Below are 20,493 nucleotides of genomic sequence, written 5' to 3'. Positions count from 1 at the left end.
CTTTGCCATGAAAACTCTATGGACAGTTCCAATAGGCATAACGATATGACGCTGGAAGATGAGCCCCTCAGGTCGGAAGGTGTCCAATATGCTACTGGGGATGAGCAGACGGCTAGTACGAGTAGCGCCAGAATGAATGAAGCGGCTGGGCCAAAGCCGAAAGGACGCTCAGTTGTGGAAGTAACTGGTGGCGAAAAGACAGTCCGATGCTGTAAAGATTTTTATTCCATAGGAACCTGGAACGTCAGATCCATGAATCAAGGCAAGCTGGACGTGGTTAAACAAGAAATGAGAAGACTGAACATCGACATTTTAGGAATCAGTGAACTAAAATGGACAGGAATGGGTGAATTTAATTCAGATGACCATCAGGTATACTACTGTGGACAAGAATCTCGCAGAAGAAATGGAGTAGCATTCATAATCAATAAGAGAGTAGGAAAAGCAGTCTTGGGATACAATCCCCAAAATGACAGAATGATCTCAGTTCGAATCCAAGGCAAACCATTCAACATCACAGTGATCCAGGTCTATGCCCCAACCACTGCTGCTGAAGAGGATGAAGTTGATCAGTTCTATGAAGCCCTACAACACCTTCTAGAAGCAACGCCCCAAAATGATGTGCTTATCATCATGGGGGATTGGAATGCTAAAGTAGGAAGCCAAAAGATAACCGGGATAACAGGCAAGTTTGGCCTTGGAGTACAAAATGAAGCAGGGCACAGGCTGGTAGAATTTTGTCAAGAGAATACAATGGTCATAGCAAACACTCTTTTCCAGCAACCCAAGAGACGACTCTACACATGGACATCACCAGACGGTCAACACAGAAATCAGATTGACTATGTGCTCTGCAGCCAAAGATGGAAAAGTTCTATCCAGTCAATAAAAACAAGACCAGGAGCTGATTGTGGTTCAGATCATGAGCTTCTTGTTGCAAAATTTAGGCTTAAATTGAAGAAAGTAGGGAAAAGCACTAGGCCACTCAGGTATGAACTAAATCATATCCCTGACGAATACACAGTGGAGGTGACAAATAGATTTAAGGAATTAGATCTGATAGACAGAGTGCCTGAAGAACTATGGACGGAGGTTCGCAACATTGTACAAGAGGTAGCAACTAAAACCATCCCAAAGAAAAAGAAATGCAAGAAATCAAAATGGCTGTCTGAGGAAGCTTTACAAATAGCTAAGGAGAGAAGGGAAGTGAAAGGCAAGGGAGAAAGAGAAAGATACACCCAATTGAATGCAGAATTCCAGAGAAAAGCTAGAAGAGATAAGAATGCCTTCTTAAATGAACAGTGCAAACAAATAGAAGAAAACAATAGAATGGGGAGGACCAGAGATCTTTTCAAGAAAATTGGAGATATGAAGAGAACGTTTCATGCAAAGATGGGTATGATAAGGGACCAAAATGGTAGGGACCTCACAGAAGCAGAAGAGATCAAACAAAGGTGGCAAAATTATACAGAAGAACTATACAAGAGCGAGCTTAACATCCCTGATGACCACAATGGGGTAGTTACTGACCTGGAGCCAGACATCCTGGAATGTGAAGTCAAATGGGCCTTAGGAAGTCTGAGCAACAATAAAGCTAGTGGTAGTGACAGCATTCCAGTTGAACTATTCAAAATCTTAAAGGACGATGCAGTAAAAGTGCTACACTCAATATGCCAGCAAATTTGGAAAACTCAGCAATGGCCACAGGATTGGAAAAGGTCAGTTTACATTCCAATCCCAAAGAAGGGCAATGCCAAAGAATGTTCAAACTACCGCACCATCGCACTAATTTCTCATGCTAGCAAAGTTATGCTCAAAATCCTACAAGCTAGGCTCCAGCAATATGTGGACCGAGAACTTCCAGAAGTACAGGCAGGATTTTGAAGAGGCAGAGGAACTAGAGATCAAATTGCCAACATACGCTGGATCATGGAGAAAGCTAGGGAGTACCAGAAGAACGTCTACTTCTGCTTCATTGACTATGCTAAAGCCTTTGATTGTGTGGAGCACAACAAATTGTGGCAAGTTCTTAAAGAGATGGGAATACCAGAGCATCTTATTTGTCTCTTGAGAAATTTATATGCAGGTCAAGAAGCAACAGTGAGAACTGAACATGGAATCACTGACTGGTTCAAAATTGAGAAAGGAGTTCGGCAAGGCTGTATACTGTCGCCTTGCCTATTTAACTTGTATGCAGAGCACATCATGAGAAATGCGGGATTAGAGGAGTCACAAATTGGGATCAAGATTGCAGGGAGAAATATCAACAACCTCAGATATGCAGATGATACCACTCTAATGGCAGAAAGTGAAGAGGAACTAAAGAGCCTGTTGATGCGGGTGAAGGAGGAGAGTGCCAAAGTTGGCTTGAAACTCAACATCAAGAAAACAAAGATCATGGCATCCGGCCCTCTCAATTCCTGGCAAATAGAAGGGGAAGAAATGGAGATAGTGACAGATTTTATTTTCCTGGGCTCCAAGATCACTGCAGATGGGGACTGCAGCAAAGAAATTAAAAGACGCTTGCTCCTGGGGAGGAAAGCTATGGCAAATCTAGACAGCATCCTAAAAAGCAGAGACATCACCCTGCCAACAAAAGTGCGTTTAGTCAAGGCTATGGTCTTCCCAGTTGCAATGTATGGCTGCGAAAGTTGGACCATAAGGAAGGCCGAGCGTCAAAGAATTGAGGCTTTTGAACTCTGGTGCTGGAGAAGACTCTTGCGAGTCCCTTGGACTGCAAGGCGAACAAACCAGTCAGTCCTAGAGGAGATCAGCCCTGACTGCTCTTTAGAAGGCCAGATCCTGAAGATGAAACTCAAATACTTTGGCCACCTCATGAGAAGGAAGGACTCCCTGGAGAAGAGCCTAATGCTGGGAGCGATCGAGGGCAAAAGAAGAAGGGGACGACAGAGAATGAGGTGGCTGGATGGAGTCACTGAAGCAGTAGGTGCAAACTTAAATGGACTCCGGGGAATGGTAGAGGACAGGAAGGCCTGGAGGATCATTGTCCATGGGGTCGCGATGGGTCGGACACGACTTCGCACATAACAACAACAACAACAATCAGGATGTAAATATTAATTCCTTGCTGTTGTAGCATATTTTAAATTAACTACAGATTAAAACAACTGGGGAAAGTATAACACTAAAATTGAAAAAAGGTACACTAAACTGCAACTGTTCTGAAATGCACTGAATATATGAACATATGAAGTTGCCTTGAGTCAGATGACTGGTCCATCTAGATCAGTTTTATCAATCAGGGGTTCATGATATACTGGGGATTCTTGATAGCCCTAAAAGGGTTTCCCAACTGGGTTGGAGCTAATTCATTTTTAATATATTTTAAATTGTTAAACATTTATCAGTTGATATGACTAAATATGGTAATGTCAACCCACCAGTGGCCAATGATGGGCCTGGGGGGGGGGAGAAGGGGCCCCATGTGGGCATGTACACAGCTATGCCTCCCAACCATATTCTGCATAGCTGGCCACTTCTGGGGTTTCTTGAAGCCTGAAGAATGTTTCATGGGTTTTTCAATGGTAAAAAAGGTGAGAAAGGCTGCTCTAGGCTAACATTTTCTCCTATGATGGCCACAGTACACTAAGGTATCAGCAGAAAAAGGATTTCCTGGACATTTATTGCCTGATTATTATAGTTGGAACTGCCCAAGACTGAGCCCAAGTAGGGGAGATTTATATATATCTCCACCCCCCCCCCAAGTTCTTTAGAAAGGAAGTATATATAAGAACTCTGCCTGAACTTCCACAATTCCACAGGGCCTGCAAAAGGGAGCTCCTCCACCAGGCATTTGATTGAGGCCGACCGACTCGGAAAATCTGCTGGGCCCCCCTCAGACACCCTTCCATGACTGAACAATTCGATCTCCCCAGTGTTGTTGTTATTCATGTTGTGTTGTGAATTGTGTACATACATACATACATACATACATACATACATACATACATACATACATACATACATACATACATACATACATCCCATGTTCTTCATGGAGGCTAACTCCCAGGAAAGCACCCTTAGGCCTTCAGCCCTTGTTTTAAATAAATAGCAAACCTGTGTTTCTGCTGTTTAAATCTACCATAAAAGGACTCAACTTTATACTAAGGTCATACTATTGCTATATCAGACCTTGAATGTTAAAGAAGTTATCATGGCAGATTCATATTATCATTTTTGTTTCACTAATTAGGTTATTTTATTTTGCCACTTCTTACAGATATACATATGGCACAGCCTTGCAAAAGATACAACATGAAACCAACGATGTACCACAGTGTGAAAGGAATAAATCAAATATTTTCTCAAGTCTCCATTCATTTGAACCTCTATAAGTGGGGGAGAAGTAGCTCAGCTAAACACACGAATATAAAATGTCAGCTGAACCCATCAACTCAAGTGTCTTGAGTATGGTACTCCTACTATTGTTAATACACTGCAGAACAGCATTTGCGTGGAAGTATGTTAATATTTTCCCAGATGGCATTACTGCCATTAACATCGTGTCCCTTTTATTTCTTTTATTATAATAATAATATGAAAGACATTCACATGGTTCCAATTTTTTAAAATTTTTTAGTTCGTTTGTCCTACAGTGCAACATTTACCTAGCCTTTGAGAAGGGCCGCTTCAAATTTCTGTTTCTGCTCCCAAAACCAGATCCTGGGTAAAAAGAGCATTCTTTTTGTATGGGACATATATATGTACAGAAACAGACTCTTGTTTATCTAAAATGTTTTTATCCTGACTTCCCTATATAGCCCAAGGCAACTTACAAATATGACATCAAAAGCCAGCAGCATAAAAGGATGCAAAAATAATATAAAAACACAAGCTCCGGACAGAAGATCAATACAGATCAACTTATAAGGAAAAAATAATTAATATGCAACATAAGATGGCCATCCATCAGAAGATGTCTGTTGACAGTCTTCAAAACCATATACAGGACATCAGAGCTGGCTAATTTGTAGACAGCCTCTAGAAGACCCATTATGCACGGGGAGAATAACGCACATTCGGGGTGGAATGGCGGCAACTAAAATCACTGATAACGCACGGAGCCGGCTGCAACCGGCTGCAGCTTCGGTGCATGCCGCCGAAAAAGCTGCGTTAGCGAAACGCGGAAGAAAGCGCAGCTTTCGGGTGACCGAGGCGCAACCAGAAGCGGCGCCGGGATCGCCGCGTGCATAATTGCTCTGGGTTTTTTCGCCGTCGCGCCCCGTCCTGTGTATAACCGGTGTGCTTCGGATCATCCCCCTCCGCGTTTTCCATGTGGCCCGAAATCGCCGTTTCAGTGGCCGTGCATAATGGGCCGAAGTCTGTTCTACATGGCTGCCAGTTCTCCCCTTGCCACTGGCCACCAGTGGGACCCATTATGCACGGGGGTTTTAGCGCACATTCGGGGTGGAATGGCGGCGACTAAAATCACCGATAACGCACGGAGCCGGCTACAACCGGCCGCAGCTTCGGTGCATGCCGCCGAAAAAGCTGCGTCAGTGAAACGCGTAAGAAAGCGCAGCTTCTGGGTGACCGGGGCGCAACCAGAAGCGGTGCCTGGATCGCCGCGTGCATAATCGGTTACTCTGGGTTTTGCTGCCGTCACGCCCCGCCCCGTACATAACCGGTTTGCTTCGCTTCTTCCCCCTCCGCGTTTTCCATGTGACCCGAAATCGCCGTTTCGGCGGCCGTGCATAATGGGCCTGGGTGCAGCAACTTGTAAGGCCTGGAAATGGATGGAGGCTGAAAGTGCCGCAGAGTTGTCTTCTTGTTATATTACCTCTCCGATGCAAGCTGACAGCCTTATATTAGATCGGGGTTTGATGGGGAGCAATACCAGCTTCAAAATTAGGGGATTTCCCAGACTTTCTCAAAGCTTGTTAATCCCATCCCATTAACAGACATGTTACTAGTTAAAGTCACTTAGCAATACTTGAGCAAGATTGTTAACAACAGAACATTTTGGAGGTAATTAATTCAGAACGTTGCCATAAATTGGAAGTGACTTGATGACACTTAACATACATACCTCCAAGTTATAGGCTCAGATAAAAGGCTAGATTTGTGTCTTACATAACAGTTCCATCTTGCTGTTATGACTGCCATTATGCCCAAATCAAAGCAGCTGGTACTGTGTTGAACATGCTACTGCTCTTACTCAAAGGATGAAAGCTACTTAAAACCTAGTCACAGTTCAGTTACCAAAAAACATGGCTTGTATTAGACCCAGCTTTTAACTATGGTATCCCAAATCCATTTCTGTTTCCAACTGAGGTTTATTAATTCTTTTGTTTTGGGGGCACTGTGTTGAAAAATGTAGGATATAAGTATGTGAAATAAACAGAACATCGTTCTCCAGGGAAAAGAATAAAAGAACTATGCTTCAACCATTTAACTTCAGATTAAAAGTGAATGCTTTACTGGCGGCATATTTATCCATGAAAAAGATATCTTCCTGCATTCAAGGCACCTTCAGCTCTCAGAATGGCTTTCTGAGATGCCATGCTAGAGCTGCAGCGCAAGCAAAGTGCATCAAAATATTCTTTTGCTAGTGCCAGAGCTTGTGCACATGAATGCACATACAAGAATATGAAAATCACTGCAGGCTCTCACAGCATGAACTCTTGTGTGAGCATTATCACAACAGCACCGACAGCTATATGCCTTTTACTTTACTCTTCACTCTTTGAAACCAGCATATTAGAAAGGAGGCTAGGCAAGAACCCGAAACACTTTTGTCTGTATGGAATAATAGTCAAGCAGGTAAGTCCCCACATCCATTCTGAAGTGGTACAGTCCTTCCACAGGTATAGGGCCTCATCTGTATGAACCAAAGCAATGACATATGAGCCTCAGAATGAAACTGGATGTTGCAATATACCCTTAGACATGGCCAGAACCAGAAGCCTGCTTCATTCCTAACTTGTAACAATACTTGTTTGCATATCTTGATGCTGCATAGTTTATCTTCCATTTATTTTTCTCCCTTGAAGCAGGATGGAGAAAATAATATTCAGACCACCATCCTTAAGGAAACAGCACTCCAGTAACATTGCTGCACTAGAGTTTTGACTTCTAACCTAATTTTACAGTGTAGGAGGGTTTTTATCCCCATTTCACAGAGGGAACTGAGGTGCGGTGTATTCCTTCAAAGAATGTATTTAATCAAACAGCTTTTAAAAATGCTGCTGATGCCATAGCTGAAGAAAAGTAAATCTACAATAAACAGGAATGGGGGGGGGGGGGGAGACAGAAGCAGGAGAATAACATGAGTTGTTAGAGAAGACATTAAGCTCCCCCAAGCTGCAGCCTGAGTAACTGCAAATTATTGTGCTTATATATACAATCCTTTCCTTCAGGCCTTGCAAAATTGCTCATTAAATTTAAACAGGAAAACTTCTTAGTCAATTATGAAGGTGAATAGCTACATTTCAAACATTACAAGTTCTGAAACAAGCAAAGATATTTAATCAGATTTCTGAAGCTTTTATCATTAGTAAAATAAATGTAGGAGGAACATAAGACTCCAAAGGCCAATACCACAAATACAATAAGGAATTCATTCTAACCTTAAGGATCTTGAAGCTTTCTTCATGCTGAGAGCATAAACTGGCACATAACCTTTCGATTTTGGATTTTGCCTTCTGCGCATTTTTTAGGGAGAAAAGGTCCCTAAAGCAGTTAGAAGACGAAAAGTTGGTTTTTCTACTCTGCTTTTCATTACCCAAAGGAGTCTCAAAGTGACTTGCCTTCCCTTCCTCTTCCCACAACACACTCTGTGAGGTAGGTGGGGCTGAGAGAGCTCTGACAAAACTGCTGTGTGAGAACAGCTCTAACAGGATTGTGACTAGTCCAAACCAAACCCAAATGAGAGCTACAGTAACTTCAAGATATTTTATTTAATGTCTATACTGTTACTTCATTTATTTATTTTGGCTGAAAATGGATAAGTGCAAATAAACACAGAAAGTTTAATTTTAATCCTTCTGTTATCTCTATAATTCCATATGAAATCTCAGTGTGGTGAGATCCTGAAGTGAGCTAGCAAAACTCCATTTGACTGCCAGGAGTGGTCTGAGAAATGGCCTGGAACCAGCCAAGCTGAGTAGCTCTTGTGACACTACAAAGATAAGCTGCAGGGACCACTCAGCACAATCATTCCAGATGTGGGCATTAGTTTATCCATTACTTCCTCTTTCAAACAGACAGCAATGGGTGAGCAGACACCAACTCCTACTCCTTGCTATCTGAGTCGAGTGGCCTCTAAAGCAGAGGTGGCTTCCACCTGGTCGCCATTACTAATCTCAATGAAATAAGACCAAGGACAAGAGCCATTGTTTCCTTCACAAATAAAGTTTTAAAATCTCATTTATGTCAGTATATACCGAAAACTTTTCATAGTTCTTTATGGGGTAACATTGTTTCAAGCTCTGTTGCAGTTTCTCCTAATAGCAATGTAGTTGCAGTTTTTTCAAATTATTATTTTTCCACTTTGTATTTTTCCACTTTGTATTTTTCCACTTTGTTGCAACCTTTTACTAAAAACGAACATGTGACGGGGAAAAAACATGCAAGACTTAATATATACTGCTCAACAATCTACGGCAAAAGAAGTATCTTTTCAGCAAAATAAATATGTTTTATAGCAGGAATCTGTCACCTAAAATGTCAGGGTTAAGACTAACCAAGGACATTAGTGAACCATGAATAAAACAATAAATTTATAAACTGCAGAATAAGTTCTACAAAACTAAAAATTCACTCTACTCCATGGTTATTTCAGCTACCAATCAACAGTCCGGAACAAGGACACAAATCCTAGATGTGTGGCCAACCAAACATTTTACTTGGCCAAGACAATAATTATAATTATTGTACTTCATTTTGAAAAGGTTATTATGCTAACCCTGAAAATGTTAAAGGAAGTATTAAATACATCATATATTCAAAAATTATGTTTCACATCTTTATTTACAATAATGTAATGCACAATCTTGTAAAAATGCCACCAGCCAAAAGATTTTAAAAAAATGAAACAAGAAGCATAAAATCAAGACTGAAACTATACATAACAAATAAATGAGCCATCACTAAATGTTGGGATATGGCACTAGTTCCTACTGAAATAGCTGCAGAGTAAATAGCAGTCAAACAAAAACAAACCCAGGATATTTTTGATCAGCCAAAACATTAAATTGCAGAATTACATAAATCAACATAAATCATGTAGCTCCTTTTCCTCCTTTAAATATAAAGCTCTAGGCTGCAATCTCCACTGGAAGGCCATGCGGGTGGTATCCTAATCTTTCTTTTCTCCAGGCTTCATATCTCCAAAATCATCTTCCTAACAAAACCACCTCAAAAAGCCAAAAGCAGCTCCTGGGAAAAGAAATAAAACCTTGGTAGCTTCTTTAGGCTAAAAGAAAGACTACACTTGATTAAAGTCATGTGTTGTTGTAGTTCTAGGCATGCAAGAGACAAGGGGGTTTACAGCTCCCACCCAAGAAATGTGATGCATGCACTTCTCATATTGTGTTTCTACATATCTGTTCCCATATATACATACATGGTCCTCCGTTTTGATTTTCATATTGCTGGATGTTACTCAGTAAGATGGAGCTTAATGTTATTTGTTTTATATTAGAAATACTGAACTCATCATCTAAGTGAAAAAAATGGTGTCTAAGTACCTAGATTTAGTTTTATTACTATATCTATAGGAAGCCGACTGAAGCTCAGGTATTTTATTCACAAGATGGTGTCACCATTTTAGGTATATAACAAAGAAGAGGAAGGCATCCAGGAGAGGGACTTCTTGGTTGAGGCAACAAATCTCAAACTCTCTTCCTATGTTTGTCCCCTTCTGCTACTGTCTTCCACCAGAAAGTAAGACTTTGTTTCTGGTATTTCCTTGGTGGTCCTCCCTTCCTACCCCATGTTTTAATTGTTGTTCTCATGTTTTCTATGTATATTTTAGCTTTGTTTTAATTGTTTTAATTTTGTGCTTTTGTACTTTATTATGTACTTTATTATTATGGATGTTTTTGTTAGCCACCTTAGTAGTCCTGATGGAATCAGAAAGGGTATAAATTGTGTAATAAATCACAGAATCAGAAGGGGTCATGCAGGACATCTAGTCCAACCCCCTGCTCAAGCCAGGATAAAATGTTCTTGAAATTCAAGGCAGTGAGAGGAGCAGATTAATGGACAACATCAAGATAGACATCAAATTAACCACATTGCATATCTGATTATTTGCATCATTGTCGGTGGATGAAACTGTAATTATTTCAAACAAAGTTAAGGTTCTCATTAGAAGTACATAAATTAATCTCTTGAAAGTGTAGCATCTTTATTTTGGGCATCACATGAAACATTTCCATGAAACTAAGAACATTTTTAGAAGTGTTGCAGCTCAAGATAACAAGTAAGATTATAATCCCTTTTACTACTTTTTAAAATAGTAAAGAATTGTGATGGAGGAGGGGGGGAATTAAATCCCTACCAAAATCTGTCCTTAGGCTTCCTCTTCTGTTGTTTTCTAAGGAAATTGTCACTGTGTTGTTTAGCCCTCCCCCTCCCAAAAAATATTGATACATGTCTGGGATTAACATGCAATAAAAATCTTGCATCCTGTCATTTAAAAATTGTGTCATTGCTTCTTGTTTCTAGTAAAAAAAAAAAGGTATGCTCAGGAGCACTCACACATGTTAAAAGGTGTGCCTCTGTTTGGCTATCTAGTTTCTCGCCTGCATTTGGATAGATGTCAGACAAAGCATCTTATACCTTTTTGCAAGGGTTAACACCTGGTATGTGATGTTCTTTCAGTCTGCAGATGTTGTCAGTTAGTATCTGCTTGTAGCTGACTCAGCTATCATCCCAAGGCTAATGTGAAAAACCCCTGTTTTGCATTGGGAGGGGGAGGAGCAAAGGATGAAGTAATACTCTCAATGTTTCCATTAAGTATGATATCTGATTGGTCCAAACTCACTGCTGACCTCACTGGGCCAAAAATTAAATCTGAGCCTCGGTACAGGGAGACAGAAGTTATCTGGAATTCCATGTGCCCTGTCACAATGAACTGTTGCAGCTAACATAGAAAAAACTTTTTTGACTTTGGGCTTGCCTTGTCATGAATATAAGAATGAGCCAACTGATACAGGGAAGTAAATATCAAATAGTATGGGAACACTTCTTGTTTTGTGTTGTCTGCCTTGTGAGTTGCATTAAATAAAAGCTATATTTAACCTTTTTTCTAAATTCCTATAACAAACTTTAGATAATTTTAATAAAAGTTTGGTTTATTTGTACACACCGACCTGAGAACCCACAGGTCCAGTGGGCCTGTTCCTTGACAGTAGGAAACAAGTTTAATGATTGGCTTCTGGTTTAATCTTATTTTAAAAATTAAAGAGTGAATTAGAAGGGTGACAGATGCTCTTTAGATCTTTGTTTTGACTACGATAGTTGATTTAATGTTCTACTGTTCTAGTATATTGTCTATTGTTACCACTGTATTATTATTGTTACAACTACTGAGTTATCTGCATTGGTCCCTGTTTTATGTAAACCACCTTGAGCCTTAAATAGATAAATAAATAAAGCAAGCAAGCACTCATTTCTATTTTTATATAAAGTGCATGCTTAACATGTATGTATTTACATAAAAATACATACAATTAATTTTCAGTTCATTTATGAATTATTTTAGATAACCAGCAGTTTCTGTACAAATATTTTACTACTCTTCTTAATGGCATTATACAACACATTCCAGTTTAGCCAAATGCAGACATTATTTTATTATTAGTACTAATAAAGTAGTAGTAATAGAATTACTCTAAATCTTGGAACATTTAAAATCAAAAGGGTGGCAGAGCAGTTTTTAAACTAAAACTTGGGGAAAAGTTAACAGGAGATGAACGGGTAGCTGTTACTGTTCTAGAGGGAAATGGACTAAATTAACCACTGAAAGGTTGATAAACAATATTGACTGCATGACAATTTCTAGAAGACACAAGAGGAAGGTTGTGGGCCTAATGTGTCTAGAAAATTACAGATGTTTATATATAAATGTCAGAAGGGTCTGAAATAAAATGGGGGAGCTAGAATGTTTAGTGGCAGAGGAGAACACAGACACTGTGGGCATTTCAGAAACTTGTTAGGAGAAGGAGAAGAGTTGGTTCTTATATGCCGCTTTTCTCTACCCGAAGGAGTCTCAAAACAGCTTACATTCGCTTTTCCTCACCCCACAACAGACACCCTGTGAAGGAAGTAAGTCTGAGAGAGCCCTGATATTACTGCTTGGTCAGGACAGTTTTATTAATGCTGTGGTCAGCCAGCTGGCTACACGTGGGGGAGCACAGAATCAAACCCAGCTTGCCAGATTAGAAGTCCGCACTCCTAACAACTACACCAAGCTGGCTCTCAGTGAGATTCCTGAATACAAATTATATTGGAAAGATAGGGAGGAAAGAGTAAGAGGTGGAATAGCTCGTTATGTAAAAGAGACTATACAGTTCAGTAAAATTCAGAATATAAGAGAAACAGATTAGTTTACAGAAATGATATGGATTGATATAGTGTGTCCAAAAGGAAGCTTAACTCTGGAAATTTGTTATCGCTAACCAACAAAGGTTAGAGAATGATTTAAAAATGGGAAAAGAATTAAGGAAAGCAGCTAGACAAAGTGTGCCATAACAGGTGATTTAACTATTCACACATTGTTTGGTTCAATACTTGTTCAAGTCAAGAGAAAGATATTGGTTTTCTAGATACCCTCAATGACTGTTTCATGGATTAGATGGTCACATAAACTACTGGGAAGGGAGAGGTGATCATGGACTTGTTCCTAAGTAATTAGACCTGATGAGAGATGTAACTGATACTACCAGTTCCATGAGATTGTTTTGCGTTACTGAACAAAATTTCTCCTTTTGGTCAAGTTATTCAATATTTAAAGTAGATTAATAAAGTAGATTTATAAATCTTATTTTCCCACTTTCTCAGGGTTTACAGGACAAACAGCATGCTGTGTGTATGTGTGTGTGTGGTGCTTCTATCTGTTTGTGTACTCTACAAATGTAGACAATTAATTAGGATTATAAAAGAACTAGGAAAGAGCCAGAATAGCTTTTGGGAAATCTGATGGATATGTTTCCACCCTACTGTTTCCATGATAACACCAGTTGGAAACAGTGACTGTAATGCTATTGTTTAGCATTTATTTAAATACGGAACTGCCCTAAAAGACCAACCAAATTACAATTAATGTTAATGGGGTAAACTGGAGTCTGAGTTTAAAGTATGTTCAGAATATTTCCAACAATAAAACCAACATGAAACACTCACACTATGCTGTTAATCATATTTTCTCAACACAAATGTTGTTGTAGTATGCTTAGAATTAGAATGCAAGCACAGTTTCCCAATTCAAACCTCTCTTTTTCTTTTTGCCTACCTTGCTGGGCAGAATAGTGTTATCTTTCTTAAAGGCTATGATAACAGAGGGCCTAAGCACTGAAAATTCCTATTAACTCAAAAGTAACTAAAATTGTTTAGAACCTGTATTCTTCATCTGTATTTGTAGGCGGCAAACAGATTTCAAAAGTTTCATGTGAACTATGGTAAAAATGCTTCCTACCAGAAGCCCAGCATACATATGCACACGCACACACACACCATCCATTGGTATGACTGGGAGGTAACACAAAAAGCAGGAAGACCATACAATGTGGTTGTAGGGACCATATCATTCCAACTCTGGCCCATCTGTACTGGCTTTCAATTTGTTTGTGGGCACAATTTAAGGTGCTGGTATTGATTGTCAAAGACCAATGGTTTGGGGCCCACATACTTAAAGGACCATATCATTTCTTATGAACTCACCCAATAATTAGCATAATATTCGGAGGCACTGATTCAAGTGCCCCTGTGTTCTGGCAACTTGGGTCATCTCAACTCCCAAACTCAACTCTATTCCTGAGGGATTAATCTGTAGCCATCTTCTGCTAGCAGGTTTTTTTGTTGTTGTTGTATCATTTGGAATTCTGTGAATGGCACATTCTTCCCAATCAATACTTTTATGTTTTGTATGTATTTTAATTGCTTTATATGTGTTTTAATTAAACTCTTTTAAAATTGTTTTAATGATGTGTGTTTGGAAGGGTGGGTTAAATTTAACATTTTTATAATGATTTTATTATGAATGTTTTAAATTGATATCCACCTTGGCAGCCTTTGCAAGGGCAGAAAGAGAGCATATAAATTCAAAACGAGAATGATTTTAATGTTGTAATTCCCACTTTTATTCATGTGTTATACTCTAATGATCATGCCTTATGTATAGTATAGCTTTAGAGCAGGGGAAAGTGCTAGATGCAACTAAAACAACCTTTATTAGTTACCACTATTTTACATTGGATTCCATAGTATTTTCTCTCGTAAACTGAGAATTAAATTTAACTTTAATCTATTTAACCTAATACACTATTAAATCTACAGGGCAATCTTATTTGGAAAGACATCTTTAGGTGTATTACTTGCTTTAAAACATTTTTTAAGACATTAGGCTTTTTTCTGTATAACTTTGAGTTACATCTTGGTTTAGGTTGGTTTGTCATTATCACTAAAAAAAATGTAGAAAAGTGTTAAACTGTGGGCTGCCTTTACATTACTCCTTCTAAAACGTCTGCTAAACTTTATACACACACTTAACTACTTGTATCAGGGAACATTTTTGGAAGCAAAAAATATTGATTCAACAAATGTGGAAAAATATTAAAATAAGAAGCAATAGCATTAGCTCTTACTTCTTAGTTACAAAGTTAAGGCAATATAACTGCTCAGATTACAAACTAGGAAATGACTAGCTCTGAAAACATTTTCACTAAACTTTGATTAACGTGTTTAATTACAGAATCTATTCAATGTATTTACTTGAAGACTATTAGTATGAAATGAGAGCATTCATCCAATTGCCTTTACTTAGTGGTGAAGCAAATTTTCTACTGCGAATGGTATTAAGAATGCATTGGGAGATTTAAAAATTGCAGGTACTGTTGACAATTTTTTCTGCAATTTAAAACCACTTCTAAAATTGTGAATTCAATACAGGAAGTGAGGTGAAGATATAAGAAGGAATAATAAAATAAGGAAAATGAGAAAAAAACAATGCACATATTTCTCACGAAGACAGTTGTACTTAAAGACTGATCATATTTTCTAATCCTCAACTCAGCCAGATTGGTTTCCAGGTTTGGTTCTATCAGTAAACAGCAGCGGAAGGATGCTGGGCCCTTTGGTTTTTGTGGGATGACTCACTCAACAACTACTGAGTGAATTTATACCCTCCAACCTGCATGACTTACATAGCCCTGGCTGTGTGCTATTATTTAACAGCAGCCATCCTATGTCATGTAGAAGTTAGAGCTTCAGAATAGGGTCTGGAAGATCCAGATTCAAATCATCAGTCAGTCAGGGAAACTCACTCGGTGATGTTGGGCCATTCCCACTATCTCAGTCACTGCAGTTGCCCAAGGATAGGCAGTATTTGGGCCCTCCATGGTGTTCTAGTGAGGACCCAGGCTGCTACATTATGGATCAGGTGTAGTTTCCAGGTGAAGGACAAGGGCAGGCTCACATAGAGAGCGAGTATCAGTAATCTAACCTGGAGGTGATCGTTGCAGGGATCATTGTGCAGCACTTAGCTGAAACAGTCTAGGCAAGGCTTCCTCTCCTAGCTCTTTCCTACCCAGTTACTGGAACTCCATCTTGGAGGAGTTGAGTTTCAGGTGGCTCTGCTTGACCCAGACCATTACTGCTTCCAGGCAGCTAGTTAATGTTTCTGAGGGTGAATCCAGTCAGCCATCCATCAGCAGATACTGTCTCTATCCCATATCTGGCTGAATGGACTGGAATGAGTCAAGAACTGAAGCTTCATGAGTTGGTCCATGGCAGCCCTTTCTTCTTCTTCAGAAACACAAGATTTGAGATGGGGTAGTAGTTTGCCAGGTCCCATAAATCCAACTAAGATAGCTGAACCATCACTTCTTTCAGCTACCCTGGGAACAGGGGTGTTCCCTATTCTCTTTTCACTCGATTTGAGTAACCAAGAAGGGCATGGTAAAGAATGCTGGTGTCAGTGAGAGAAAGCTGAAGCATATATATATATGTTTCTTTTAAGATTATGAGGATGAGAAGGGCTTGGGGAAAGTTTAAAAGGAGCAGGTCCTGCTCCTTTCCCGGCGCCAAAGCCGGGGCATCAAGGGGGAGGGTGGGGGAAAGGCTTTGCCGTGGCGAAAGGAGCAGGCCTGCCGCATCAGAGACGTGGCGGGTCTGCTCCTTTCGCCATGTCAAAGACAGGGGGGGAGCAGAGTGGAGGAAGGGCTTCAGCACAGCAAAAGGAGCAGGCCCGCCGCGTCGGAGATGTGGAGGGCCTGCTCTTCTCACTGCCCGGAAGCCGGGACCTCGGGGGGAGGGGAAAAGGCTTCCACACGGTGACAGGAGCAGGCCCGCCGCATCGGAGACGCGCCGGGCCTGCTTCTTTTGCTGCGCCGAAGCCGGGACCTCAGGGGAGGGAGGGGGGAAAGGCTTTGGCACAGCGGCCCCAACAGGAGCCCTGCAAGGCCACCGGGCCTGCAGCACCCAGCCATTAGAAAATACAATGGGCTTTACCTCTAGTTTTTTACATAATCCTCAAAAGAGGATATTGGGTAATTCTGGCTGATTGACATCAAATGACACTTCCAATTTGAAAATTTATTTTTGTTTGATATTTGTTTGAAAGTTATGAAACACAATTTTCAGATATTTAATGAAAATTCCAATTACACATAAAGGTGGTGGTAGATTTAATTAGGGAAATGTTTACACATGGATAGTGCTTCTTTGTGTGTGCAACAATATTGAAAAGAAAACATTAATGCAGTTTTATATAGAGAGAAGATAATAGTTTCATTTTAAAAGTTTATGAAATCTAACATGAGAATAAACTTTATTCCAATACTCAATTAGCTCCCTTGGCTTTTTTTATTTCAAGAAGAACAAGTATAAAGAAAATAAAATCTGCATTGTTTTTTTAAAGGTAAACAAGATTAAATGTAGCCATATAGATCTAATCATAAAGAATTTATTCTCCTTCACTAAAAAATAAAAACGTTGGGGAGCTTATCTTTCTGTATACCAATTTTACATCTTATATTTTTCTCAAAAAACAGTTTCAGAAAACAATTAAAGGCTTGACTATCTTGATTGGAAATATGTTGAGATACTGTATATCATTGTGGAATGGCCCTTGTAAGAGAGAGGGAAAGCAGCAACTGACATTGTTGATGGCCTTATAAAGACAATTGGTTTACGAAAACAGAACTAAATGGAATGCATTTGCTGATTTGATGAAAGTTCACAGAAAGATGAAAGTAAAAGAGAAGAAAGAAGACTGCAAGGGAGACAGAAAAGTAAAAGCTCAGTAGTGGTAAAACTACCATCGGAAGAGAATTTGGCCATCAGGCTGAATCAGGGGAAAGGGGGTGGGGTGGGGTGTTAAAATATTTTAGGGTAGTGATCATCGTTTGCTTGGTTTGTGATAAGGGCTGTTTTTATGGGGGTTTTATGGAAACTATTGTTTTACATTTGTAAACCACCGTGAGACTTTGTGAGAGCGGTGTTATAAAAATCAATCAATCAATAATAAATAAAACATCACATATCCTTTTTAAAGTAATACCCCAAAGGAGGATACACTAGGCTGCAATGACAAATTAAAAATCAATACAAGAAACTAATTAGATGTTGTTAGTCTGCAACTCATTGTCATGGGCTCCAAGGAAATGTTTTTAATCCTCATGAATTTCAGTGTTCTTAACTTTCTGTTACTGTTCGCTATCTAATAAAATCACTCCACAATTACCTTGGGATTTGCCTACTTGAATGAAAGAGGGGTGGGCCAGTACAAAACTCTGGCTCCCTCTTGTAAGCACCACCCCTTACTGCAGGCCCAGTCAGCTGATTGGCTCCCCAAGAGCTGCTGGGGAAAACATTTTCCCTCTTGTTTGCTCTCTCAGACCTGTGGCTGCAAAGCGGCCCTGGAGTAAGCCTGAGGACCCTGGCTTGTTTGCAGCTTTTTAAAAAAACAAACTTACCCTAAAATTAGCATATGCCTTTTCACTGTGCCAACATAAAAACAAACTTCAACTGGAAACATGGACACAACACATAACCAGGAAACTGACAAATCACTGTTGATCACTAAGCCCAGTATTATCTGCTCTAGCAGGGTTTGCTAGCAGAGGTTATTTAAACAGAAGTGCTTGAGCCTGAACTCAAGATACTGTAAAACAGAATATGTATTCAACCAATGAGCTATAAAGGTAAAGGTAAAGGTATCCCCTGTGCAAGCACCGAGTCATGTCTGACCCTTGGGGTGACGCCCTCTAGCGTTTTCATGGCAGACTCAATACGGGGTGGTTTGCCAGTGCCTTCCCCAGTCATGACCGTTTACCCCCCAGCAGCAAGCTGGGTACTCATTTTACCGACCTCGGAAGGATGGAAGGCTGAGTCAACCTTGAGCCGGCTGCTGGGATCGAACTCCCAACCTCATGAGCAAAGCTTTCAGGCGGCTGCCTTACCACCCTGCGCCCCCATAAACGTAACCCTTTATAATGATGATAAAGGGGACAATTCAGTAGATGCTTCAAGAAGAAAGCCATTAAAGGAAAACCAAAGTAGTGGCAGGAGGAATCTCTCAACATTTTGCAAACAGGCCATTTGTCACTTTCATGTGCCGGGTTAATTAATATTCTAAAAAGGGTTTCTAAAAGCTGAATACCTCTCAAGCTCTGAATTCATAGGGCTGACCTTAGACTTTCTCAGAATGATTTTTAATGCAGTCTGTTATCAGCAAAACCCGTTCAAAACACATGCCCCATCTGCCAGTACCCCAGTTGCAAAAGAACTTCTTATACTTGCAGACAGTGCAGCTTCTGCCTGCTTCCATCTCTTCTCTAAATACCAGCTGTATGATAATGAGCACAAACAGCTGAAAAATACTGCACAGTAACAAAGCTGGTACGAAATGGGCAGAACAACGCTCCCACTCAAAGAAGCAGTTGCAGCATGAACTTTGCAGATTAGCCATTGAACAGAGGTGGGGGAGGACTGGAAAAAGAAAGGGGCCTGTACAGATAGTGAGAAAATGAAGAGAAAGGGTAAAAGCATCTAATGAAAACCTTAAATTCTAAAGTACTTTTGTTAAACCACATGAACCAATTCTTTAAACTTTCTACAGCTTATTCCTCCTGTACTAATGATATGCCAAGTGCCATTCCAATCATCTGCAAGTTCAATCCATTTACAAAGACATCAAGTTGTTAATGAAAGTTTTCTATTCATTAACAAAGCTTTCCATGAGCTACAGGGGTTTATGAATTAGCACACATTGTTTCCTCTCTTACTTAAATTTCTGCCACTTCCATTGGTGTGATCAACAATTATAGTCTTCTCTTTAACTTTCCATGGCATCATCTTAGTTTAAATCGCTCTTTGTACAGCATGTTCAACAAGAACGGTGGCACCATTGCAATTTTGTGATCAGGCAGCAAGAAATTTCAGGCTAGATTTTCAAAACCACAATTGCAGGTACACTGGATTTAGCTACCTGTTTGAATTTTATGTAACCAAACAATTTTTGCTTTGTTCCTTTTTCACCTGTTATATTTTAAAAACATATTTTGAAGTGTTCAGCACATGAACTGCAGACCTATCTAACAGTAACAGAATAAGGCCTATTGTCAATTAATTTCTGTTTTCTACTTCAAAACAATTTTCACACAAAAATGACATGGAACCAATTAGAGCTCTGGATAATCTGGGACCTTTAAAATTTAATGGGAGTTCCAGATAGTCAACAATTTTGTACATTACCAGAATTCTTTATTCCAACATTATGAAATATATAAGAGAGAAACTCATAGCAGAAATGAGTTAGAATACATCCTATTTCTGCAGTATCTACTTTTAGAATGCAATATTAAGCTGAAAATAGAGTACTTAAAAGCTATACTACAGTGCCCCTACATGTCCAGAGATGGAAAAGCAGCTCAAGAAAACTGTCAACTGAAAATAGCTTATTAGACCTACTCCCAGCATACAAAGATACTAATTAAGCATGTTAATTTATGTAAAGAAAAAACCCTGAAACATTCATTGTTTGGAAAATAGTGCAGTCTCTGGATACTAATCTCCTATATATTGCTGCCAGAGAATCCCTACAGTCTTGCTGGTGCCTGAATGAAACATTGTCTGGGAATGCTATGTACACAGAATAGTATGCTTTAGAGTGCAAATAGATAATGAGGAGAAAACCAACAGATAAACAAATCTAGAAACTGCCTATTAACAATAAGGCCCAACATGGCAATGACCTCCCTCCCATATGAACCTCCCTCCCATTGAACCCATATGACTGAGATG

General features: G+C 39.7%; 1 protein-coding gene across 4 annotated transcripts in view; it reads right to left on the bottom strand.

Moving 5' to 3' along the window:
- Window positions 1-20,493, bottom strand: part of FBXW7 (F-box and WD repeat domain containing 7) — a 145,581-nt gene that overhangs the window by 44,406 nt on the left and 80,682 nt on the right. The gene's annotated exons all lie outside the window — the stretch shown is intronic.

Source organism: Paroedura picta, chromosome 10 (assembly GCF_049243985.1).
Source record: "Paroedura picta isolate Pp20150507F chromosome 10, Ppicta_v3.0, whole genome shotgun sequence".
In the NCBI taxonomy this organism is placed as follows: domain Eukaryota; kingdom Metazoa; phylum Chordata; class Lepidosauria; order Squamata; family Gekkonidae; genus Paroedura; species Paroedura picta.
The sequence above is the reverse complement of the archived record's forward strand: the minus strand, read 5'-3'. Positions and strand labels throughout refer to the sequence as shown.